This window comes from Thalassophryne amazonica, chromosome 19, assembly GCF_902500255.1.
Source record: "Thalassophryne amazonica chromosome 19, fThaAma1.1, whole genome shotgun sequence".
Classification (NCBI taxonomy): Eukaryota; Metazoa; Chordata; class Actinopteri; order Batrachoidiformes; family Batrachoididae; genus Thalassophryne; species Thalassophryne amazonica.
This window is the reverse complement of record NC_047121.1, coordinates 39435021-39444932: the sequence shown is the minus strand read 5'-3', so window position 1 is coordinate 39444932 and position 9912 is coordinate 39435021.

The window sequence follows — 9912 nt, the reverse complement described above, 5'->3', positions numbered from 1 at the left end:
GGCATTCACCTAAATGGGAAGGGCCCTATCAAGTACTACTCACAACACCCACAGCTTTGAAAATTGGGGAAAGAAGTACATGGATTCATTTAACTCACTGTAAGGAAGTCATTTCTGCAGACACAGACAAACAGTAAGAACAGTAGGACAAGACTAGTAATAGTGTGTGAGCTTGGTGTTAAGATCCAGGTTAGACACGAAAGCTAGCAGAAGACATTAAGAAGCCACTGTTCTGAACATAGGTGTGCTGTAGTGTGCAGAAATGGCGAAAGAAAAAAATAAAAAGAACGAGGGTTTCTGGACCCCACGGACAGTCCTTGTTATGCTACTTTTCTTTTTTGAATTGGGATTATTATTAAAAGCCATGAGCACGGGACATGATAATACGGATCACATCCGCAGATTGCAGAGACCAAAAAGAAGTAACGAAGACCCCAGTCCGATAATAAATGCCACAGTACATAGCTGTGATGGGAATAATGCATACCGATTTGGTGTACAAGCCTGCATTCCTAGAAATACTTCTGTGATCATCTCTGTACCATATAGTGCTCTTACCCATCACTTCCTGTTCCGGAGCACAGCGGTGTTTTGCTGTATCTGTTAATTTTGGCTCTCTGTTGGGACTGTTTACACAGAGACTGCTACCTGCTGCTTTGGACTTTGAACTAATAGTCTTTTTCAAGACTTTTTTACTTTTTTACCTTTTTATTTTTTTTTTTTTTTACTTTTTTACTTGACTCTACTGGTGGTCGGCTCTCACTGCGGTATTGTATCACTTCTTGTTCCGGAGCACAGCGGTGTTTTTCTGTATCTGTTAGCTGTTTGATCTGCGCAGTTAGATTGATCTAGTTATCTAGATTACGATTTGTTTCCCAGTGTAATCTTTACGTGCCTTAACTAAAGCACTCCTTCTGCTGAATCACCTCTAAATTATTTACACATTATTCGCTTTGCGTGTTTTTAGGAATCCGCTAGCTTAGCGTAGCTACTAGCTCTTAGCCGATTTAGCATGGCGGCTTCTCCTGTCTCTCCCGCACTTTTCTGCTCTGGGTGTGAAATGTTTAGTTATTCCTCGGCCTCCTTTAGCAGTAATGGTACTTGTAATAAGTGTAGCTTATTCGTAGCTTTGGAGGCCAGGCTGGGCGAATTGGAGACTCGGCTCCGCACCGTGGAAAATTCTACAGCTAGCAAGGCCCCTGTAGTCGGTGCGGACCAAGGTAGCTTAGCCGCCGTTAGTTCCCCCCTGGCAGATCCCGAGCAGCCGGGAAAGCAGGCCGACTGGGTGACTGTGAGGAGGAAGCGTAGCCCTAAACAGAAGCCCCGTGTACACCGCCAACCCGTTCACATCTTTAACCGTTTTTCCCCACTCGACGATACACCCGCCGAGGATCAAACTCTGGTTATTGGCGACTCTGTTTTGAGAAATGTGAAGTTAGCGACACCAGCAACCATAGTCAATTGTCTTCCGGGGGCCAGAGCAGGCGACATTGAAGGAAATTTGAAACTGCTGGCTAAGGCTAAGCGTAAATTTGGTAAGATTGTAATTCACGTCGGCAGTAATGACACCCGGTTACGCCAATCGGAGGTCACTAAAATTAACATTGAATCGGTGTGTAACTTTGCAAAAACAATGTCGGACTCTGTAGTTTTCTCTGGGCCCCTCCCCAATCAGACCGGGAGTGACATGTTTAGCCGCATGTTCTCCTTGAATTGCTGGCTGTCTGAGTGGTGTCCAAAAAATGAGGTGGGCTTCATAGATAATTGGCAAAGCTTCTGGGGAAAACCTGGTCTTGTTAGGAGAGACGGCAGCCATCCCACTTTGGATGGAGCAGCTCTCATTTCTAGAAATCTGGCCAATTTTCTTAAATCCTCCAAACCGTGACTATCCAGGGTTGGGACCAGGAAGCAGAGTTGTAGTCTTACACACCTCTCTGCAGCTTCTCTCCCCCTGCCATCCCCTCATTACCCCATCCCCGTAGAGACGGTGCCTGCTCCCAGACTACCAATAACCAGCAAAAATCTATTTAAGCATAAAAATTCAAAAAGAAAAATAATATAGCACCTTCAACTGCACCACAGACTAAAACAGTTAAATGTGGTCTATTAAACATTAGGTCTCTCTCTTCTAAGTCCCTGTTGGTAAATGATATAATAATTGATCAACATATTGATTTATTCTGCCTAACAGAAACCTGGTTACAGCAGGATGAATATGTTAGTTTAAATGAGTCAACACCCCCGAGTCACACTAACTGTCAGAATGCTCGTAGCACGGGCCGGGGTGGAGGATTAGCAGCAATCTTCCATTCCAGCTTATTAATTAATCCAAAACCCAGACAGAGCTTTAATTCATTTGAAAGCTTGTCTCTTAGTCTTGTCCATCCAAATTGGAAGTCCCAAAAACCAGTTTTATTTGTTATTATCTATCGTCCACCTGGTCGTTACTGTGAGTTTCTCTGTGAATTTTCAGACCTTTTGTCTGACTTAGTGCTTAGCTCAGATAAGATAATTATAGTGGGCGATTTTAACATCCACACAGATGCTGAGAATGACAGCCTCAACACTGCATTTAATCTATTATTAGACTCTATTGGCTTTGCTCAAAAAGTAAATGAGTCCACCCACCACTTTAATCATATCTTAGATCTTGTTCTGACTTATGGTATGGAAATAGAAGACTTAACAGTATTCCCTGATAACTCCCTTCTGTCTGATCATTTCTTAATAACATTTACATTTACTCTGATGGACTACCCAGCAGTGGGGAATAAGTTTCATTACACTAGAAGTCTTTCAGAAAGCGCTGTAACTAGGTTTAAGGATATGATTCCTTCTTTATGTTCTCTAATGCCATATACCAACACAGTGCAGAGTAGCTACCTAAACTCTGTAAGGGAGATAGAGTATCTCGTCAATAGTTTTACATCCTCATTGAAGACAACTTTGGATGCTGTAGCTCCTCTGAAAAAGAGAGCTTTAAATCAGAAGTGTCTGACTCCGTGGTATAACTCACAAACTCGTAGCTTAAAGCAGATAACCCGTAAGTTGGAGAGGAAATGGCGTCTCACTAATTTAGAAGATCTTCACTTAGCCTGGAAAAAGAGTCTGTTGCTCTATAAAAAAGCCCTTCGTAAAGCTAGGACATCTTTCTACTCATCACTAATTGAAGAAAATAAGAACAACCCCAGGTTTCTTTTCAGCACTGTAGCCAGGCTGACAAAGAGTCAGAGCTCTATTGAGCTGAGTATTCCATTAACTTTAACTAGTAATGACTTCATGACTTTCTTTGCTAACAAAATTTTAACTATTAGAGAAAAAATTACTCATAACCATCCCAAAGACGTATCGTTATCTTTGGCTGCTTTCAGTGATGCCGGTATTTGGTTAGACTCTTTCTCTCCGATTGTTCTGTCTGAGTTATTCTCATTAGTTACTTCATCCAAACCATCAACATGTTTATTAGACCCCATTCCTACCAGGCTGCTCAAGGAAGCCCTACCATTATTTAATGCTTCGATCTTAAATATGATCAATCTGTCTTTGTTAGTTGGCTATGTACCACAGGCTTTTAAGGTGGCAGTAATTAAACCATTACTTAAAAAGCCATCACTTGACCCAGCTATCTTAGCTAATTATAGGCCAATCTCCAACCTTCCTTTTCTCTCAAAAATTCTTGAAAGGGTAGTTGTAAAACAGCTAACTGATCATCTGCAGAGGAATGGTCTATTTGAAGAGTTTCAGTCAGGTTTTAGAATTCATCATAGTACAGAAACAGCATTAGTGAAGGTTACAAATGATCTTCTTATGGCCTCGGACAGTGGACTCATCTCTGTGCTTGTTCTGTTAGATCTCAGTGCTGCTTTTGATACTGTTGACCATAAAATTTTATTACAGAGATTAGAGCATGCCATAGGTATTAAAGGCACTGCGCTGCGGTGGTTTGAATCATATTTGTCTAATAGATTACAATTTGTTCATGTAAATGGGGAATCTTCTTCACAGACTAAAGTTAATTATGGAGTTCCACAAGGTTCTGTGCTAGGACCAATTTTATTCACTTTATACATGCTTCCCTTAGGCAGTATTATTAGACGGTATTGCTTAAATTTTCATTGTTACGCAGATGATACCCAGCTTTATCTATCCATGAAGCCAGAGGACACACACCAATTAGCTAAACTGCAGGATTGTCTTACAGACATAAAGACATGGATGACCTCTAATTTCCTGCTTTTAAACTCAGATAAAACTGAAGTTATTGTACTTGGCCCCACAAATCTTAGAAACATGGTGTCTAACCAGATCCTTACTCTGGATGGCATTACCCTGACCTCTAGTAATACTGTGAGAAATCTTGGAGTCATTTTTGATCAGGATATGTCATTCAAAGTGCATATTAAACAAATATGTAGGACTGCTTTTTTGCATTTACGCAATATCTCTAAAATCAGAAAGGTCTTGTCTCAGAGTGATGCTGAAAAACTAATTCATGCATTTATTTCCTCTAGGCTGGACTATTGTAATTCATTATTATCAGGTTGTCCTAAAAGTTCCCTAAAAAGCCTTCAGTTAATTCAAAATGCTGCAGCTAGAGTACTGACGGGGACTAGAAGGAGAGAGCATATCTCACCCATATTGGCCTCTCTTCATTGGCTTCCTGTTAATTCTAGAATAGAATTTAAAATTCTTCTTCTTACTTATAAGGTTTTGAATAATCAGGTCCCATCTTATCTTAGGGACCTCGTAGTACCATATTACCCCAATAGAGCGCTTCGCTCTCAGACTGCAGGCTTACTTGTAGTTCCTAGGGTTTGTAAGAGTAGAATGGGAGGCAGAGCCTTCAGCTTTCAGGCTCCTCTCCTGTGGAACCAGCTCCCAATTCAGATCAGGGAGACAGACACCCTCTCTACTTTTAAGATTAGGCTTAAAACTTTCCTTTTTGCTAAAGCTTATAGTTAGGGCTGGATCAGGTGACCCTGAACCATCCCTTAGTTATGCTGCTATAGACGTAGACTGCTGGGGGGTTCCCATGATGCACTGTTTCTTTTTCTTTTTGCTCTGTATGCACCACTCTGCATTTAATCATTAGTGATCGATCTCTGCTCCCCTCCACAGCATGTCTTTTTCCTGGTTCTCTCCCTCAGCCCCAACCAGTCCCAGCAGAAGACTGCCCCTCCCTGAGCCTGGTTCTGCTGGAGGTTTCTTCCTGTTAAAAGGGAGTTTTTCCTTCCCACTGTAGCCAAGTGCTTGCTCACAGGGGGTCGTTTTGACCGTTGGGGTTTTACATAATTATTGTATGGCCTTGCCTTACAATATAAAGCGCCTTGGGGCAACTGTTTGTTGTGATTTGGCGCTATATAAAAAAAATTGATTGATTGATTGATTGATTACCCATGGAATGCCGGATGGTGACAGAGGGACTAATTACGGAAATAGTTTCTCATGGTATATGACCAACGATCAACAAGATAGGAGATGGGAAACGTTGGTAGCCGATGAATGGAGTAGATGGACACCAAGATGGGCACAAACCGAGTGGGCTAAGTACCAGAGTCAAATTCTCAAAATGTATCAAACAGATGATAAGCTGTCTATAGTGGTGAATACCACAGAAAAAGGAACCATATTCCCACCTGATATAGAGGGAGACTGTTGGTTGTTCCTCCTTTGGGTATACAAACAAGGAAAAGATCCGTATTTCCATTTCTTCCTCTGTGAAACAGATAGAGTACAGCAACCAATATTGACCGAATTAAGTACGTCAAAGGGGGTGTCCATACAAGCAAAGGGGGTGCCCATACAAGCAAAGGGGGTGTCTGTACAAGGCACAAAAGACATGAAGGCAGATGACTGGTTCCTAGTAACTACAGGAATTAGTGGACAAAATAACAATTGGCTTTTAATGGCAAAACAAGCAGGACTAGCAGCAAGGAAGGACTGTGTTGTATGTATGGGACCCAGACCTATATTACAGGTAATACCGGCAGCATTACCCAAAGACTGTCTACTGACTGCTATGACACAGACATACATTGCGGCAAACAACAATTGTTCTAAGTGGGACAAGATCTATCCAGTGACCAAATTGACTAAGATTAAACCTTTATTCTCAAGCAAAGTTGGGCATGCTAACCATACATGTGTACACTTGACAGGGACAAGTAAGACTTTGGGTAGCTTAAACCACACCGCCTGGTGTAAGAATGTGGTCCATAGTACTCCCACATTCAAACCTGTCGGGAGGAGTGACGTATGGTGGTGGTGTGGGGATAACAGAATCTTTGACAGACTGCCACGAAATGTGTCAGGTTATTGTGCATTAATATCATTATTGTTACCAGTTGAAGCCATACCCATGACCCCTGAAGACGTTACGACATATGCAGCCTCTCTTATTCCTGAAGATTGGCAGAAAGGCATAGCCAGACATAGAGTAAAAAGAGATTGGAAAGGAGTGGGAAATCCAACATATATTGATGCAATAGGAGTCCCCAGGGGAGTGCCTGACGAGTATAAACTGGTTAATCAAATAGCAGCTGGATTCGAATCTTCCATCTGTTGGTGGTGTTCAATTAATAAAAACGTGGACAGAATAAACTACATCCACTACAATGTACAGAAATTAGGAAATTGGACTGAGGAAGGATTTAAGGCTGTCCATTCACAGTTAGAAGCCACGTCCCTTATAGCCTTCCAGAATCGTATTGCTCTGGATATGTTGTTGGCAGAGAAAGGAGGTGTTTGTGCCATGTTCGGAGAACAATGCTGCACATTCATTCCCAACAACACGGCTGCAGACGGCAGTCTCACTCAAGCCATTGACGGGCTGAGGACGTTGAACAGGAAGATGAAAGAGCACAGTGGAGTAAACACCGAAGGCTGGGATTGGTGGCTGGAAGGGATGGGAAAATGGAGGTCTTTGATTTCTTCACTATTAGTGTCTATAGCAGTATTTGCTGCAATTCTAACATTGTGTGGATGTTGTTGTATTCCATGTCTCCGAGGCCTTGTAAATAGAATGATAACCACAGCAATAAGTCCAGGACCAGGAGGGGGTCCGGCATCATATCCACTTCTGGGGACAGACGACGAGGAGGAGGACGATGGCTCTCCTGACCTGTACCCAGACCAATGGAAGTATGATGACCCAGACACCGATGATGGTGACAATGACGACATCACCTCTGGGGTGTAAGCCTATAGAGAGAACATACCATGATGAACCTCTTAGTGAAAATCTCAAAAAGAAGTGCTAAGCTGAGTGATGCCTACTGTATGTTTAACAGGCGATAAACAGGAGGGGAATGTTAAAGATTTTGTATATATGTTATCACTGTTAAACAGTTGTACATTCGTCTTCTTTCTCATGAGAACGGTGTTGTGCTGTTTTGCACTTCACCCTGAGAATGTATGTGTTATTCAACCTTGTTTTAGCTTTGTCTTCTTTCTCATGAGAACGGTGTTGTGCTGTTTTGCACTTCACCCTGAGAATGTACGTGTTATTCAACCTTGTTTTAGCTTTGTCTTCTTTCTCATGAGAACGGTGTTGTGCTGTTTTGCACCTGTCTTAACGCAATCCTGAGAAATCAATTTTGTTTTAGCACTCTGGGGTCAATCTGAGCTGGGAATGAAGGGCTGGATGTATACTCAACAAAAATATAAATGCAACACTTTTGGTTTTGCTCCCATTTTGTATGAGATGAACTCAAAGATCTAAAACTTTTTCCACATACAGAATATCACCATTTCTCTCAAATATTGTTCACAAACCAGTCTAAATCTGTGATAGTGAGCACTTCTCCTTTGCTGAGATAATCCATCCCACCTCACAGGTGTGCCATATCAAGATGCTGATTAGACACCATGATTAGTGCACAGGTGTGCCTTAGACTGCCCACAATAAAAGGCCACTCTGAAAGGTGCAGTTTTATCACACAGCACAATGCCACAGATGTTGCAAGATTTGAGGGAGCGTGCAGTTGGCATGCTGACAGCAGGAATGTCAACCAGAGCTGTTGCTCGTGTATTGAATGTTCATGTGGCTACCATAAGCCGTCTCCAAAGTCGTTTCAGAGAATTTGGCAGTACATCCAACCAGCCTCACAACCGCAGACCACGTGTAACCACACCAGCCCAGGACCTCCACATCCAGCATGTTCACCTCCAAGATCATCTGAGACCAGCCACTCGGACAGCTGCTGAAACAATCGGTTTGCATAACCAAAGAATCTTTGCACAGTCAGAAACCGTCTCAGAGAAGCTCATCTGCATGCTCGTCGTCCTCATCGGGGTCTCGACCTGACTCCAGTTCGTCGTCGTAACCGACTTGAGGGGGCAAATGCTCACATTCGCTGGCATTTGGCACGTTGGAGAGGTGTTCTCTTCACGGATGATGCGAAGGAGATGTGTTGCACTGCATGAGGCAAATGGTGGTCACACCAGATACTGACTGGTATCCCCCCCCAATAAAACAAAACTGCACCTTTCAGAGTGGCCTTTTATTGTGGGCAGTCTAAGGCACATCTGTGCACTAATCATGGTGTCTAATCAGCATCTTGATATGGCACACCTGTGAGGTGGGATGGATTATCTTAGCAAAGGAGAAGTGCTCACTATCACAGATTTCGACTGGTTTGTGAACAATATTTGAGGGAAATGGTGATATTGTGTATGTGGAAAAAGTTTTAGATCTTTGAGTTCATCTCATACAAAATGGGAGCAAAACCAAAAGTGTTGCGTTTATATTTTTGTTGAGTGTACTTATTATTATAATATAACTTTGTTTTCACAGCCTCTAACGACTGGGAGTAAGAGAACGTTTTGACTGTTGTGATGTGGTGCTTAGTGTGAAGGAGTGTGAAGGACAGGACACTTCAGGCAGATGCAACAGACGAACGAGATGTGCTGACCTGTGTAAAAGAAAGTGTTCTTCCTTACAGCTGCACTTATTGACGTATGCGTTTATGTTATGGGAAGAAACTTGTCTTGCGTCATCACCCCCACCCTTAGGACAAGTTTTTGTTTATGTGATGAGGGCGTCTCTTAATAAAAAGAGCGGAAAAGCAGGCCAGACTTTAGTGTAGCCTTGGTGTACAGCCTGACTGCACTCCGCGCGTAAAATTTGACTTTCTGTCTCACTGGTGTTTCTTGACTCTGTTTGTCTTGTTAAAGGTTTTAAAAATGTTTGGAGGAGAAAATACCCAACACTTATTGTGCAAAAAAATAAGTAAAATATAAATTCTACAGAATTCAGAGCCTGATCCTGATCAACATTTGTATCTGTGATACTAATGAGGTATTAAAACACAAAATTTATGGGAGAAAATGTTAAATAGGATGAAATCAAAACAAAGTGACCTCACCACTTCCATTGGAGGTTTCATTGTTGGAACAGCAGATGCACTGACTTTACTGTAGGGAGTAAAAACAATGTCAGAATTAAAAAAGTGTTTCACTTGAGAATCACGTGAATGCAAAAAAAGAGAGGGTTTTCTTCATCTTTTTTTTTTTTTTTTTGCTTTTACCGTTCATTCGTGCTGTTCTTGACGGATGGTTGACTTTGTTGACCGTATGCAGCAGGTTTAAACTTTCCCTTTCCAACGGCAACATAACTCGCTCCGTTCTTGATCCCCATTGGAACTTTAATGGGACGCCCATCGAGTGTGTAAAGACTGTAAATTCAAAAAGGGGAAAAGGAGAAACTTAAGATTGCTTTGTTCCAATTTCATGTTTGAGAATCTAATTCCAGTTCCTACTGCAGTTACAAGTATTTAAAAATGATTCAATCTGATTCAGTTCCATTATGACCAGAATGTATGTTTACATTTATAAGTTAAGACAATTCTGCCCTATAAATGTATAAACAGTTGATTAAACACAAAATAATCTGCAGTGCATTTTAAGACAATA